At 38.0% G+C, this 17,876-nt stretch overlaps 1 protein-coding gene across 2 annotated transcripts in view; it reads left to right on the top strand.

Moving 5' to 3' along the window:
* Window positions 1–2,260: 2,260 nt before the first annotated feature.
* The window catches only part of daam1a (dishevelled associated activator of morphogenesis 1a), a 40,907-nt gene continuing 25,291 nt past the window's right edge, over window positions 2,261–17,876 (top strand). The window contains exon 1 of one of the 2 annotated variants that reach the window (XM_056767603.1): window positions 2,261–2,390. The gene's annotated coding sequence lies outside the window, so the exon portion shown is untranslated. Of the gene's footprint in view, window positions 2,391–14,020; window positions 14,311–17,876 lie in introns of those variants that run through there. The other variant, XM_056767602.1, reaches the window with a different exon arrangement.

The raw sequence follows: 17,876 nt of genomic DNA, 5'->3' as shown, positions 1-17,876 counted from the left end.
TCCGACCAACATGGCAGACAGATATGAAACAGATTTGTAGATTACGAGTAACAAAGAATTACAATACTTAACAGTAGCCATTTGGAACTTAAGGTTCTTGTATAGTAAAGTGTAGAAGCCATGTGTTTGTTGGATTTACTACCATTTGTATTACAATAATTTAACTACAAACATAAACTATACCTTCTATAACGAAACTATGGTTGTTTTAGTTTCTGTGGTTTACTAAAAAATAGCTTAAATGGAATATGGGAACTTTACAGTGTATAGAAATTGGTACACTTGTGGATACTGTCTGGGCTGGTCTGAGAAGAAAAAGCTTTTTTGCCCATATCAGCCCTCCACCATTTCTGTCGACGGGGGTGGGTTGCATGGTCGGGTCTGTTGACTGGGGGGGGTTTAACATGCATTCATGTGTTAGCATGACTTCTGCATTCGCGTTGTGTGCATTCACATTTATAAAACGTCTGTCTGAGTGGCTCAAGCGTCTGCTCTGGCCCCATGCATTATCGGGCCGAACGCCAGATGGCCAGTCCGCCCCTGAATACTGAATACTGAATACTGCAAATGCAATCCCTGCTGAAAAAAACCCCAATACATTTGTGAATTAGAATTAGACTTTTCTATTAAAATCCTCTTTTTTGTGTGTTTCGGGATATTCCAATTAGATTTACCATCCCACCAATAGGATCCATTACACACAAGTAGACAACAAGTATCCAGACAATACAATTTCAATTATAACAATTACATCCATTGCATTTTCAATTGTTTTTATTTCAGCAGGAACATTTCAACTATAGTTACTTCATTAAAACATCATTCATTTTCCAAATGGTTTTAACCCTCATATGGTCCTTGTTTTTGTTTGGAATGATTATTTTTTGGGGGTAAGTATTACCAATTAATGAAGTAATTGTAAAAAATTGAGATAAACCTAAAAGGATTACAGCAATACAATTAATTGTCTTGACCAGTTGAGGGCCATAGAGAGCCATTCATTTTACTGGATGTGCTCAACTGCTGGTATCACAACTTTTGTGATGCATTCAGTGAATTTATGTATATTTAAACTCAAGAAAATAGATTAAAAATCAACATTCTTTCAAATAGTCGAATCGAAACTGTGTGTGTGTGTGCGTGCGTGTATGTGTGTGTGAGAGAGAGAGAAAAAGTGTGTGTGGGTGTGTGTGAGAGAGTGTAAGTGCATTTCGAATAGTCAGCTTTGTGATTTAGTGGAAGTGTGTGTGTGTTAGTGCCTGTAAACATGGTTTACAAATGTGTGTGATGACATTCGTATAACAATGTAAACAAAATTCCTGTGTCCTCGTAAACTAAATCGCAAAAAACATAGTAACTGATAATATAACTGATGATAGAAAGCAAAAAGCCAAAGTTTTCTGTGATGGTAAGGTCTAGGGTTAGGGAATAGAATGTACAGTTTTGTACGGTATAAAAATCATGACGTCTATGAAGTGTTTGTGAACATGTCTTTTCTACATAGAATATGTGCTCTGGTACCAGGCCTTCATATCTGTATGAAAATTTTGGACATATGCCGGATTTATTGATTTTGTTTTTTTTACATATTATTTATTTTATTTGTTCGCATTTCCAGTTCATTTTAAATTGGGGTCATATTGACCCCAAATACCAGATTTATGTTTTTTTACATACTGTATGCGCGACAATGTTTCTTTGATTTTTGATTGATCGTACCGCTCGTTCCAAACAATTCATCACACATAGTTAAACCCACATATGATTACCCCACACTTTAGCATGTGCGTCTTTTATTGCACTAATTGCCTTTTTGGAGCGCTTTCAGCGGTGTAGTAGCGCCGACTTTTACATCAGTTTAGAGTTGAAGATCTCAAGGTTGCCAGATTTGTGTAAAATAATCAGCCAAATGGCCATTCAAAGCCGGAAAACTGCGAGCTTAGAAAAACATAAATAGTTGGCAACAGTGAAAGGTCCTGGCAGACCGCAAACCAGATAAAATTGCGCACAAAGGAAAACCATCTACACAGAAACGACTTTCTATTTTGGAACATTTTATAAATGTAGTGTAGTAAAGTATGATATTTGTCTTTCAAATGTAGTGAAGTACATAGTGATGTATGGAGTACAACGACATTATAAGTAACTTAATGAGCGTCAGAGAAAATCCCAGTGCGTTTGTTCTCACGTTTTCGTCCCTTTCTGCGCAATCACTACATCTCCCACGTAACCCTGCGCCATGTTGGTTTGCGCATGCGCGCTAACGCAAACTCTAAAGCCAAAGAGATGACATCACCTATGCCTGTCGGCTCGCGCTGTATTGTTTTAAAGGGGAATGAGACCGCACACGAGCACAGAGGGTCTGCAGGGAAGATGGGATTGTTTACAAGGTAAGTTGTCATTGTGAAGGGTTCTGACAGCTGTTAGTCACGAGCAGAAGAGCGAATAGTCGCGAATTCAGCCGTATTTAGACTTTTAAAAATACGGTTTGGCTTGGGTGGGCCATTGAACTACATTCAAGATCGCTGCTTCAATAAAAGGTTTTCTTCTCATTTTATCAGAAACTCATTTGATAATTCATCGCGCGCCTGTTTTGTTAAAACATATTTGTATCGGATTGTATTGTTTTGATCAAGTTTCCTGCACTTTTTTGACTGTTTCTATAGTTTATTCAACTCGTGAAAGCTCGATACATGCAGTGTGGCCATTTAAAACTATTTACATAAAAAAAACGATCTTGTGGATTGTAACAAACTGGCGTTGTTTTGCGGAGTTTTGTTACATATGTGGAAGGAGCAAAAGTTAATAATTAACCATGTTTAGTTTTCATGCATTGCAAGATATGGTCAATGTGGATAAAGTGTGTTTTTATAATGCGAAGTTGTTTGAAAGTGATGTAACACACAGATAATATTATAGGTAAGGTGTTGCTGACACTAGAATGCTTATACACAACATACAACATGCAAACACAATACATTGCTGTGATTTGTTGATAATTGAAAAGAAAGCAGGGTTTGTAGAAGTTGAAAAGGCTGTTTGCTTTTTTTCTTATAAAATTAGACATTGTTGGAATGTTACAGTACTATTGGATATGGATATAGGCTTTCTTTGTATTGCATAGTATTTCTTGTGGCCCTTGCTATCCATATTAACAGAAATAACTCTCGATTGACATTTTGATCTTACAGTTTCTCTGTTTTATAGGAACATTGTGACTTGTCTGGTACTTGGGGGTATTTACATTTTTGTCTCTGTTGAATGCGAATTCCCTTTTCCCAAATGGCACATGCCTCTGACTAGCAGTAGAAAATTATGGATGATAGCGGTCCCATGGGTAAATTCCATTGGCTGTTCAAACAAGGGACAAGCCCTTTAGATATGTTCGACCCAAATGTCCTGTTTTAACAGGAAATGAGTCAAGACAGGAAATCAAACCTCATGGGATCTGGTTCTATGACATTATATAATGCCACACCTTTATAAAAATCATCTTAAAGGGACGCTTCATCCAAAAAGTAAAATGCTGTCATCATTTACTTACCGTTGAGTTGTTCCAAATCAGTATACATTTCTGGTCACACTTCAGTATTGGGGGCAATTCTTGCTATTAACAAACCAAAAACTGCAACTTTTGTCCCAATAAACTCTTAATTTGCTGCTTATTAATAGTTATTAAGGTAGTTGTTAGGTTTAGGTATTGGGTAGGATTAGGGATGTAAAATATGGTCATGCAGAATATGTCCTTTATATAATAATAGAGATGCTAATAGCAACTAGTGAGAATTACCCCCTATACCAAAAATTTGTTCTGATGAACACAGGTACAATTTTTTGTAAGAATGCTTAAAGCCAGACAGCTTTTGGCCCCCATTGACTCCCATAGTAGGAAAAGTACAACGGTGGTCAAAAGTACCCCAGAACTGTTTGCTGTCCTACATTATTCCAAATGTCTTTTTATGTGTTCAACAGAACAAAATGTTGTTTTTCCTATTATGGGAGTCAATGGGGGGCAAAATCTGTTTGGTATAAGCTTTCTTCCAAATATCTTTCTCTGTGTTCTTCAGAACAAATACATTTATACAGATTTGGAACAACTCGAAGGTGAGTAAATGATGACAGAATTTTCATCTTTGGGTCAAGTATCCCCTTATACTTGAAAGATATAGTAGAAATCTCAGATTTCATATCATTCTTGTCCTTGGTGTTTTTGGCTTATTAAAGGTCTGCATACTATTGCTTGAACATGTATTTTATTTCCTCTTTCGGAGTCTAACTGTTTTGTTATTTCTGCTATAAGTAATGTCTGCCCGCAATGCATCTCAGCATATTAAATAGTCACATTGAGAAGCGGTTATAGCCTTCGTACATGATCAAGCTCACAAGCGCAGACTTGTAGTGACATCGTAAGTATTAATGCAGGAGTCTCTGATCCGACCAAAATTGCTGCTCGCTCATGGATGTAATGCAGGTTTGTTCACATTGACAATCATTGCCGCATTCCTTCATATCTGCGGCCGCTTGCCGCGCTCATCCGTGGCTGTTCGACTCTATTCATTTGTTGTGCTGAGCAGTGTTATACGTCTCTGGTTAAGTCACACCTCCAGTACTTAACATGCTGGGCGATAAGCCAAATCTTTCCAGCATAGCCCAGAATTCCATCCGGCAGCCATGGGCTGTGTCTCTTTCTTTCTCGCTTTTTGTTCTTCACTTACCAAACATCCCCTTATAGTGTGTTTGTGAATGTGGAAGAGGGTTGATATTGGTTCATGTGAAGGGTGTGGGTTTGTGCATGGTCGTGCACAGCAACACAAGTTATGTTTTGACTAATTGTGTAGTCCGGTAGAGATGCTGACATTAGGCCTATGGGAGACGTCTTTAATTACAGAGGTGGGGTCACATTGACACATGTATCTCAACGCTAGAGAATGTCAAAGCAATGCCAAGACGTAAAACGGGACTTCTTTCAGAGCAACCGATACCAGACGGAAGCCTCCACCCTCTTCTGGGCTCTACTTATGCGTTAATGTGGTTTTATTTCTAGCAAGTTATTTTAAGTGTTGTTTATTCATAGTTTCTGGCGCTCTTGAGCATGTGATGTATGATGAAATCTGTTTGAAACTGGAAAAATGTGTTTTGTGGTATTTGTAGCATCTTTACTTTGTGAATACAAATTCAAGGCGAGAGAAGGACTGTATTCTGTTTGCACGGTTCTGATCCCATAAGACTAGAACGTGTAATTGTAAAGTTTGAAAACATGTGAATCCATGGCAGCAGTGAAGGAGTTTTCTGTTATGTCTATATTGTTTTTCAAAAGTAATTTCAAATGTTTTGTTGGTTTCATTAAGTTTTTTTGGTGTTGGTATTTACCCAGAAAATAAAACAATGGTTGTCAAAAGTGCCACAGAATTGTTTGCTGTGCTACATTCTTCCAAATGTTTTTCTATTTGTGTTCAACAGTCCAAAAAAATGATAATGTTAGTTTTCCTACTGTGGGAGTCAATGGGGTTTGGTTATAAGCTAAACGGTTATTCATTGTTATACTTTATATTTTTCTTATATATATGCATTTATGTTTATGTGTTCATAAATACGAAATAATAGGCGCAGTACACCGACATATATTATTTAAACTCAAACTTTTATTCTGGATGCAATTAATCACAATTAATCGTTTGACAGCCGTAAAAAATTATATTTGAGTAACTCTTTTTTTTTAGTACAGAAGCTTCATGAGACTTTATAATAATAAGAAATAGTAAAGACGATTTGCCCTAATATATTACAATAGTGAGAATTATGGTCAATATATCTTTATTATCCTGAAATAGGTTTAATTGTCCTTATTTTCAATGTAATTTACTTTCTTTTTGTATTGGGCTTGAAAAAGGAACAAATCCTGTGTGATAATGATGATTCACCCTTTTGGTTGGGTTTCACTACGATCAAACTTTGCTGATTATAAAGTAACCTGCATGCGGTTTGTTTCACTTTTGATGTTCATAATCATCACAATCTTGTCTGGCTTTAGTTCTGGTGTCGGTCTTTATCAGGTGGCATCTGACCCATCACTCGTACCGCACGAGCCTGTAGAAGCAGTCTTTGTGAATGTGTGCCTCAGGGTTTGTGTTAATTAGATAAGGAGGTGGCCAATCCCAGCACTGCCTTGTGTAGTGGAACAAAAGTCCAGTGTAACAGTTTAAATTTGTCATTTTCTCTTGGATAAATCTCTGATCTCATGTTATTCATATTACGATCACTCTAAAGCTCAGAGCATTGCACCTCTGACCACCAAGAAATGTTGTCTACAAGTTTATCTACAAGTTTCTGGTGTCATTGCCCAGACCCAAAGTGTCCTGTTGCAACATACAGCTGATGAAAGAGCAGGAGTGACATTCCTTGATAGGGAGGCTCAGAGATGACGTATTTATGTATGCAAAACCCAGAAGCGAGTTAGCATTTTAGGACATCTGGTTCCATGGCTTCAAAGTGTGTGGGTTTTTTGAATGGTTCATCTGGTAAATCCCCCGAAATAAGGTCTGTGGTAAACAAAACCTCTTATCATTTTTACGCTTTAGTGTTTTACATAAAACTCACAAACTATACCCCGCTTGTGATTGTGTCTTAAAACGGCGGTTGCTAACAAGTTCGTTAAAGCAACCACTTCCTATGGTGGCGACGTAAGATGTCATCGCGCGTATAAAGCTCACAAATAATTCAACATGGGCCCAAATCTTTTATAATGAAGATGCAGATTCATTCACAGAGTAGTTACTTACCAGGGAACACTTTTTTGATACATTTTGAAAGAGTTGTCGGAGGCTTTGTGTTTGGGCAATATATCGTACGATTCTTATGCTCTCAGTTTCTCAATCCGAAAGCCAGAGGGCGCCCTTGCGCATAAAATTCATTAATGGGAAACAGAAGAAGAACAATTAGTTCCAGGAAATGCGTATGGTCATATTCTATTGCTGTTCTTCAAACCTTTTCAGGTAATTTCATGATAATAAAGTTGATTTATATTAATGATGATAGACGAGTGTTGCTTTTTCAAATACACATTATAAATGACTCAATCTCGTAGTTATTTAAGATTGAGTGGTGCTTCCTACTGATCAAACAGCAGTAGTTCACGGAAGAGCTCTGCATAAAACATCGACTCGATTTCTGAATTGATTTAGACATGTATAATTAGCATGAATCGCAATATATATCCTATATATCCCAGCCCTACTTGGTGGTGACGTTGATATCGAGCGACCATAGTGTAGTCTGTGTATAGGATTGTGTTAGCTTTTTACTTCTGCCAATTGTATTTCGGCATCAAAAGTAAAAAATGTTGTGTTAATTTGTAAAGATAATCTTGATAGACAAAATGTGTATACATCATAAACCTTTGTAAATCACAGAGCCTTTTTTTTTGTGATCTTCCAAAAGTCTATGGAAAAAATGGATAGGGTTTCTGTCGAGGAAACCAGAGCGACACTTACTTCTGGGTTAGCCTACAAAAATACGTCATCTATCAGGTACTTGATGAAGATGAGACTATGGCAGACTAAACATGTGTCTGTTTAAAAAAGATCTTTGATCTTTGGTTTGACTGGTGTTCATAAAGGTTCCTTGCTGTGTTAAGCAGGTATGTACAGTAGACTTTGATCCTGCTACTTGATGGAAAGGTGCCAGTTTAGATATCCTGTAATGACTTTGGATTTTCTTTGTTCTCCTTCCAAAAAATCTTTGTGGCTTATTTTTTTAGGCTTCTAATGTAAACCTACGATTGAGTGGCTGTAATGGGAATGTGATAATGCCATATTATTCTCATCATTTATTTTCCCATGTTGTGGAAGATACTTCATCCGAATACCTTATAGAACAAAGAAAGTCATATTCCAAAACACCCCAATGACATGTGGGTGAGAAAATAATTTTTAGATAAATTATCCTTTCTGCTTAAGGCCATAGTGATCATAACTCTGGTCATCTTTGTGGGATTTAAATAGCATAATTGTATAACCTTTTGAAAACACTTGGCTCTTGTTTTCCCAATTGTCATTTAGATTTAACATTACAAAGAATTAAGATTCTTTACTGTCAAAATGCATGTACAGCGAAATTAGAGCAGTCCTATATCACATATATTTATAGTGCAAGTTTAACATTTAAAGACAAAAATGAAATAAATATAAATACTCAAAGTACAATTTAGATAATACACAAAAAATACAAGTACGGTCAAGAAGGTGGTGCATAGAAAACATGAGAGCCTTGGAGTATTGAGTAAGATCAAGCATGGGGCACTGTGGTCCGAACCCAAACCATTTGTTTCATAAGCCAATTTTGAAAGTGCTTTCACATGGTTTAGGTTTTAATCAAAGTTAAATGATGGATTCAGCAAATGTTAATGGTGGGCGCTGATGGCCATTGTCCTTGAATCTACATCAGAGGCTTACCGAAACAAGCCATAACCTTGAACTCTTTTACACAAGGAAGACAGACAGACAATGAATACGCTTGGGAATTGAAATAAAGATGTTGGAGGATGTTGTGTTGGAGAGGGTGCAAGCTAGCTTAGCGAAAGAGAATGTCTGTGACACGCAAGTGCAAACTCAAAAATTTCAGAAGCCCATGAAATGTGTGCAAACGCGGCTGTAGCTAAAGTGGAAATGCACGGCCCCAACTAGACCGCTGAGACTGAAAATGCAATCACGTCTGAAGGTCTCTAATTGGCTCTGGATTGGTGCCGGCACATGCGGTGGGTGTTTTTAAACAGTAGCCAGTTGTAGTATAATTCTCGGTGGGGGGGGGGGGATTTTATTGCCCTTTCGGTTACCAGGGTGAGCCATGATGCTTCTTTGGTTTGGCAACTACAAGAGGCCCTTCGGGGTGCACATTAGACACTAATGGTGGGGAAAACTGACTACATTATCCTGCGGCGTTGAAGAAAGGCGGCTGAGCTCTCAGCTGCATCACATAGAGTACGGACAAAAGAATGACAGTTTGTGCCAGAAATCTTGCCAAAGTTTTCTTTATTCTCTTCAAAGCGATAGCTCACCCTAAAATATACATCTGTCTTTACGCAGATCATTTTATAACATGTCCAAAGAGAGAAACATATGACATCTTGTCTTAAAGGGAATGTTCACCAATGAATGTCATCCTCGTTTATTCACCCTCATGTCATTCCAAACCTGTTTGACTGCTAAACACAAAAGAAGAAATTTGGAAATATGTTTGTAACAAAACAACACTAGGCTTCATTGACTTCCATTGCATGGAGACAAAACTACTGAGAAATATCTCTAAATATCCTCTTTTCATACAGGTTTTAAACAACATGAGATGTGAAAAAAAAGATGACAGAATTGTTATTTTTGAGGCAACGATCCCTTTAAGAGCAACAATAAACATGGTTGCAATGTTGCAGGTAGAAATAGAGATAAAATAAAAAAAGAATAGTTTGCTCACCTTCCATGACTTTCTGTAATGAAACATAAAAGGAGAAGCCCCAGTCCCCATCCACTTTCATTGTCCAGAAAAAGCTATGAAAGCGAATGGTGACCGAGTCTTCCTTTTCATAACAATCTGTTCTTTGTGTTCCATGGACGAAAGTAAGTCATGCGGTTTTAAAACAACACGCGGGTGAGTAAATGATAACATTTTTAGGTGAACCGCCTCTTGCCAGAGCTGTTTTAAATGTTATATTTATTCACTTCTTGCTGTATTTAATGAGCCGGATAATAGCTGCGGTAGGCTTACGGAAAGCCTGGTCATGTCTCAGACTTAATTATTTCCATAAATTGTCTGACATAACCGCAGCTCCAAAAGCAGCTAAATGGCTGTTGTCAACGCTTGCTTTTTTTGGTTGTCATATACAGCTATATGTTTAAGCGTAAATAAATCACAGTTGTTTCTTAAGGGCGAGGTTCTGAGTTGTCACACCTGCGAGTGACACACCAGTGATGAAGAAATCTTTCCTTCACGAACCCAAAGAAACAAAGATGATCTATACAAGTTTTGACCTTACTTATGACCACTATAGCTAATACAAAGAGAGCGATTTATTCGAACATGAGGTTTTAATTTTTCTTAAAACCAATGAATTAAATTTGGATCGTGCCGAATAAAGAGGAGACTGTGTCAGAGTTGGACAGATGTCCAAGTGAATCCACCCTGTTCCTTTCAAGCGCTCGTAGTGGTCTCTGGCATATCTATTAGAAATGGAAATGGTCTGTTTGGACAGGGACTTTCTGCCTTGTGCTTTGAGGAAACAGGATATCCCTTCCTTTATGGCCACATGAGAGGTTTTTGCTGTGTAATGAGTGGGTGTGTTGATGCGACTCTTGTGTAAATGAGATGAGTGATTTTAGCTGGCCTTTCCAATCGCAAACTTCATACCGTGGGGTAACTTTCCATTAGACGTGCGCTGAGGATTTATTCAGGCCAGGATGTTATTCATTCCATCGTAAAAGGATTGCGGCCAAAGGGAAAGATATTTCTTCACTTCGGTACAGTGTGTGAAAAAGTGCACGGAGACTCTTCTGGCATAATCCGGGTAAAGGTCGGAGGTGGGTGATGAACTACCCCTCTGCAGATTACCCATAATCCCATGGGTCAATGTGGTGTACGTCCTGTCATCAGGCACACCCGCTTTCCACACCTGCCGATCTGTACTCGACATTCTAGGGTGTGAGAAAGCGCTCGGAGAGGTGAAAACGAACAAGCCACACCTTAAGCTTGACTGATCACACTGTGTTTTTCATTTATTCATATCTAATCAAATGGTTTGCATGCTGAGGAGTTTTCCGTGATGGCTGTGGGTGTTTAGATATGCTGGGGTTTAATCAAAGGCTGACGCTGCTATGTTGGGGGTATAGGACGGAACTCCACTAAAAGAAAACAATTTTCTTTTTACCTGAACTCATTACCTGAGTCTAGGCGGTTATTACTTCCTCTCTGAGGGTGGTGAGGTGTAGCAGTTAATCCCCTGGGGGGTTTACTGGAAGGTTGCTGGTTTGAATCCCATAAGGAATTCATAAGCACAACATGTATTCCAATGTTGCTTTGGATAAACAGTTTGGATAGATGATTATTTATAAGGCCTGGACGATAGCTACGCCTATTTATATTAAAGGGATAGTTCACTCCCAAAATAAAAATTCTGTCATCATTTTCTCACACTTATGTTGTTCAAAACCTTTTTTCATGACTCTTTTGTGAAACGCAAAAGAAGATACTTTGAGAAATGTCTCAGTGGTATTTAGGGGTGTGACAAGATCCAATGTGTCTTGCCATAATGATTTGCAGGTCGTCTCATACCCGGTGGGTAGCTCGCGGGGCGGGGTTGACAAAGAAATTGTCACTTTATTTGCAGGGGGGGGTTGGTGCGCGTCATTAAAAACTAAATAAAATAACATGTTTTTTACTTGCAATTCCCTACAGCCTATATTAAATATTTGGGAATATATATATTTCTCTGTTTTTATTTACTTTATAATTCCTAGTGTGGTGACCCGCGCATCACTATCTTGCGAGATCCGAATGGTCAAATTGGCATGATGGTGTGCTGAACTCGAAATTGCGACCATTTTTGTTGCATATGCTCCCTAAATTTAACCTGTGCGACCGCACAATATATTTGGGTGCACATTTTGCACATTTTGCTGTGGTGCAACCTGTTTTCATTACTGTACAGAACACGCTGTGCTGTGAGCTACAGTGACAGGCCCGGCCATTCATAGACAACTTGATTTTCCATCCAAATATCTGCGGCACTACTTTCCCACCGCTTTTCTATGTAAACACATGGTAGACGGATGAGTTTCAACGTCCGTGCGCGTCTCTGGGGTCTGCAGGGCCTCGCGAATAATCACTAATATTAACGGCCGTTCGCGCTGCCGGCAGCGCTTTGGAAGCACACAGCACGCGACTGAACAGCAGATGACTGAACAGCAGATGACTGTACCACAGGTACATTATAGCAAGTTCACAGTACGTTATGTGTAATACATTCACAGGCAAAACCTCTTCATGATTTTTTTTATGTAGTTTTAACTGTAATTTTTTGTCCCAACACTGTAAATGATGAATTCCTGTTGCTCAATAGAAGATCATTGCATTAGCATTGCAAATATCATGGGTTTGATCCCAGGGTTTAGGGAACCCACATACTGATTATAATATTTGCTTTGATGGTATACATGTATAAAAAGCATCTGCCAAATGCATTAATCTAAGTATTGCAATACTTTTAATTAGCTTTTCAGTGCTTCACGTGTTTTCTTAGTATCTAAATGACAACTAAATTATTTACCAAACATAGGGCTGCACAACTATTAGATTATGTATATATAAATACATACACGTGCATATAAATAGCCTATTTAAGAAATATTTTTGAAATGTGTATATCATTTTTTATATTTATATATAATATAGTTTATATATACATATTTAATCTATAAATATGTTTTTTGTTAAATTTTAAATGCAAGGGTGTGAATTTATATATGCACAAGTATACACAGTATGTAATTATTATATGCAGTACATACAGTAGATATATTATGTAGACAAAAACTTATGTTTTGCTTTCGATTAGTTGTGACTACTCTTTTTACAGCCCTTAACCAAACATTGTGATGAGTCATACAGTACATAACCGGTTTCCATAAAAATGTTAAAATAAACAAAATTTACAGACTGTGACCTCACATGCTACCTGTTCTTGTGCTGGCCAAGCAAAAAGCCTCTCCACTCTGAAAAAGATCAAAGTTCACGATCTATAGCTTGTCGACAGACGTTCATCACCATTAGCAGTACCGACACTTCCTGTCGATGACCTTACCATGACCTTTGGGACAATGCACAGGAAAGAGCCATATGCACTCCGGCTGGAAGAGTTTGGAAATTTGATCTCCAAATTGGGATGAATTGGGAAAATGAAGGGATTTGTTATCTGAATCTGACAGCTCGAGGAAGGACACCAGTCACTCTGTGTACGTGACTAGTGGTTGCTTACAACAGCTTATTGGTCGATGGGTCGCTTTGATGATGTCAGCTGCTGTGATTGATCTCTCACTGCAGTGATAGGGGCTGATGGTAACTGAATGATCAATGTCCAGATATGTGTGAATGTCCCTTATGTGATATAGTATCTTCAATGTGAGACCGTGTTAGGTGTAAGTGTGCTTTTCCTTTGAAGCTATTATGTTATTTTGGTCTTAAAGGGATAGTTATCAATTGTTGATACCAATTGCTATCATATTATTTTCTTTAATAACAAATGTGTAGGATAGTGCAATGTAAGTCGCTTTGGATAAAAGCGTCTGGCAAATGCATAAATGTAAAACCTTTCTGTTACTGTACAACAGAAAGAAGATATTTTGAGGAATGTCTCAGTGGTTTTGTGTCCATACAATGAAGTCAAAAGAAAGTCGTATGATCACGTTCTTTAAAATATTTGTTGTGTTCTGCAGAAGAAAGAGTTAAACAGTTTGAAATGATATGAAGATTTTTTGAGTGAACATCTTGAGTGAACATCTTCTTTAAACGGTAAGAACTTGATTCTTTTTACAACAACAACAAAGGACACAATCTTTAACCTTACATATCTGAAGTAAAAGATGCTCCATGACAGTTGTTTGGATTTATAATCATGCTCTCCATCTGTTTTAACCAAAAAGGTTTTATAAACAGGCATTTATGGAGATTTAGAATGATGAGAAATATAAATAATAAATCAAATAATCTTCCTTAACTTGTGTGCCATTTTAACAAAACCCACAAAGCAAGCTTTATTTGGAGACAGGCATAAAGTAAACATCTTTGTTTGCAAGGATTAGTTCACTGTTGGTATTTTAATATGTTTATAGAAGATTCTTAACAATGTACAACACTGTATTGTACTGCAGAGCTCGGATCTGTGGGAGGAGCCAAACTCTGTTCCTATTGGTTAGTGCAGAGAGGAGGAGTGTCATTGGAGAAAAGGGTGGTCCCGCTTTGACCGGGAACATCTGTCTGACTATGTACGGTGCACTTTTTCACAGCACTGAGATTTTGAGTTTACATTCGGATATTGTACAGTAATTCAAGCGATCCACGGAGGTCTGAACATTTTGAGGCGATCTATGTTTTGAGCTGGGGGACTTTTATTTGCTTTTCTTCTTGCTCTGTGATTTGATGCTGAGAGATGTAAGTGCTCTCGTGGGCTGCGTGCTTCCAACACCGTGACGTTCAGAGCTGAAACCAACAGCTCTCGCTGACTGCCTGGGTTTCACACGGGCATGTTTTCTGGACGAGCTTTTTTGAGAGGTGAGCTGTCGGATTGTTTTCTCACATGGGTTTGTTCTTGTTGACAGGGGAAGCTGTTGTTATGTTGTGTTGTGAAGCTTCCAGATCACTTAAAGGCACTTAACTTTCATATTTGTTCTTCACCCCGGCTGAACCGGTGTGTGTGAATCTTTTTTGTCTCGTGCTTTAAGCAAATAACCATAAGCTGAGGAAATGTTTTGAATGGAATGAAACATTTGTACATTTCTTTTGTGGGTGTGCCAAGTGACACAATCTCATGCTTAATCGACTACACGTCAACAGCACGTATGTCATTTATGTATATGAAATGTGACAGTTCTTGGTTTGTTTTTTATGATACTTTAATATCCTCGACCTTTCAGTAGCTCCTTGCATTTGTTTATCGCCATGGTGATATTTGGATGAGGTTTAAACCTGATGACAACTGATGACAGAACAGTGTGATGTGATTTGCTGGTCCAATCAGATTCAGGATTGGGCATTTGACTCTTTTGCAGTCCGGACCGCTCAGGACTCGGGGTTGGCAGACAAAATGTAGAACGCAAAATCGCATGCCTGAGATCGTGTGCTTTTTGGGGTTTGGAGGAGTCTGACCCTGGGGGTCATTCTTTAAAGGGATAGTTCACCCAAAAATTAAAATTGTGTTATCAACTACTTACCCTTGAGTTGTTCCAAATCCGCATAAATGTCTTTGTTTTGATAAAACACTGAGAAAGATATTTGGAAGACTGCTTTTACAAAACAGTTCTTGGCCACCGTTGACTATCATAGTTGGGAAAAAGTGAAAAAAATTCCCCAGAACTGTTTGCTTTCTTACATTCTTCAAAATATCTTCTTTTGTGTTCAGCAAAGCAAAGAACAAATGAATCAAGAATTTTTTTTAAATGATGGTCAATGGTGCCCCAGAAATCTCAGTTGCTAAAATTCTTACCTTTCTCTGTGTTCATGAGAACAAAGAAATGTTTACAGATTTGGAGCAAATAAAGACAGAATTATTTTTTTTGCGTGTACTGTTCCTTTAAGAGGAGATAGGGGTCTTGCCTGTGGAATGTGTGTCAGAGGTCTGAATGTTGAAAACTATTTTAGTGCTTGACGGACAGCATTTTAGCATCTTTTACTCTCTTGTCGCCTTTCTTGTTTTTTTTTTTTTTGTCTGGCATTTTGATTCTCAGGGGGTGTGGCCTGTGACCCTTTTGGGAATGCCTAAAGGCAGAGGCCTGAATGTGTAAATGTGTTTTAACATGATCAATTATATGTTTGTGTGAAGAAATGTATTATGTAATATTTTAACGAAGCATATAGCGTGTTTACTTCACAACATACAGAAAAAATCGAACGGTAGTAAATGTCAATACCAGACTTTGATTAGTTCAATAGCAGTTCGATGCTGTAACTTGTACATTAGGAGCATCTATTGGTTTTTGACCGTGGGACAACAGACCAAAGGCCAGGAGTTGTTGTTTAGCTAAGCTTAGACTGGCCTAAAAGCTGAACTGGCTGACCTCCATTACATAAAACCGAAAATGGAAAACCAGTCACATGATCAGGGTTGCAAAATAATGGATAAGATTTGGTTAGATTTTAATGAGAGGCCATGTCCCGGACTTGTTTGGACTGTTCAATATCATTGCGGCAGAAATGTTGTTTTCTTTCCATGAAGATGTCAAAGGCAGGAAATAAAATGTACAATGTCATAGAGGCAACAAGTGTTCATTGGATTATCTGTGAGGTCTGGTGTGAAAGTGCTGTTGTCGTCCCAACGGGCCAGACCTCATTAGGTCTAATCCTGGAAGACACGCTTCAGTATATTACTGCTGGTGCATCATGGGAAACAAATCTCTCGCTTTTAGAGTTGCAGAGTTTTAAGTGCTGTACAAACAATAATATTACTTTGTTTTTTTCAGATGTTTGTTTGTATTGTTGTCACCAGCCTGCATGTGAATTATCAACACCATCCATTTATGAGTTAAAGAATGTTACACATTAGATGTTTCACCCTGTGACCGTGCAATCTATTGATCTCTTGACGATATGAAATGGATAATCTATGAGAGACACATTTTTTTCATAGTTGTGTTTGGAAGATGGTTGGGTTTGTAAGATTTATGCAAAAACACAAACAACCATCGATGATATTGAACTACGAATGGTGATAACTAGAAAGTGGATGCTAATGTATATAATATTAGATTTACAAAATATTGGGTTTAAATCAAATGTTGCTGGAGTTTTTTCTCCGAACTGACTTTACTAAACTCACTCGTCGTGGACATTTTTGTAGTTATATTTAATCAGTTTATAGTTACCACCAGTTAAAATGAGCTATGAACATGGTCCCCTAATGTTGAGAGTCAGAAGAAGCTGTCCGCTAACATTGACATGTCTGTTTGACTTGAACATTACGAAATTGACTCAAGAGGGCAGACATAACCAAAGTCAGGGTTTTCTTCCAATCCCAATAATAACAAAGATAATATTTCAGATGAATTATCTATATTAAATTTGCATAACTTGAAAATGCAACAGTAAAAAGTTGTTGTTTTCCGAATACTTGCATCTTAACATTTATTGCATGTAAGAGAATGTGCCGATTTGTTTGATGTCATTTCTCATTTTTACCCGATTTAATGTTAAGACCTCAGTTCCAAACATTTTGTTTCTGTCGCAGTAGTTGTACCAGAGAAGAAAGAAAATGCAAATTGCTCTTGAATGCATTGAATTTCCCATGACATCACAGAGTTGTGTGCCTCATTGGAAACTCTCTCTTTACAAATCCAACAGCCCAAAAGCTCTAGACTGTTCCCCGAATGAGGCGAGACTGCTAATGAAACCCATGACAGCAGTTTCGGCTATGCACAGAAACGCAAGTCTATGTATATTTCAAGAATGCAATGCACACGTTTAACTCGTTGTTAAAATTCTCAATGCCGCTTTTAAAGCATGCATGTCAGATCGGCTCATTTGATTCACAATTGACTGATAAACAAATATGCTTTGCTACATGGAGCGGTTGGTCTGATGCAGATCAGTAACGTCAGACGTGGTCCTGTCGATTCCATCTTCAGCCAGTGAAAACCAGAAACTGGGCAGATCTAGATTTAAAAAGGTTCCAGACATAGTGCCGGCAATGCAGGGCAATGTCCTCTGTGATCTGAAACCAGAGCAGGGGAAGTGGATGCTTCACGACCACAAGTGATGACTAATATTGTGTGGAGGACAAGGCAACAATAGTACAGTTAAGAGAAAACATACAGTATGGGGTTATTATGATGCATGAAATCTTTAATAAGTTATGAAAGTTTGCAAAAAGTTTATACACTTTAGCATGTAGTCAGCGTTAACCCAAACAGAAGTATCGATTTCATTCGTTATTGTTAATGTGTCTTTTGTTCATAATCTGATGTTACTTTTAGTTGCAGCTCCACAGATGCTCATAAAATATACCCAAAAAGGCCTTTATAGAAAAGATGCGTCAGCTTTGCAGTTGATTCAAGGTAATAGTTTTTTTCCGGTACATGCTGAAAAGTAAACGTGCCTCGTATAATTTTGGCGTGTATTCCCGCCAT

Source organism: Triplophysa dalaica, chromosome 15 (genome assembly GCF_015846415.1).
Source record: "Triplophysa dalaica isolate WHDGS20190420 chromosome 15, ASM1584641v1, whole genome shotgun sequence".
Lineage (NCBI taxonomy): Eukaryota > Metazoa > Chordata > Actinopteri > Cypriniformes > Nemacheilidae > Triplophysa > Triplophysa dalaica.
The sequence above is the reverse complement of the archived record's forward strand: the minus strand, read 5'-3'. Positions and strand labels throughout refer to the sequence as shown.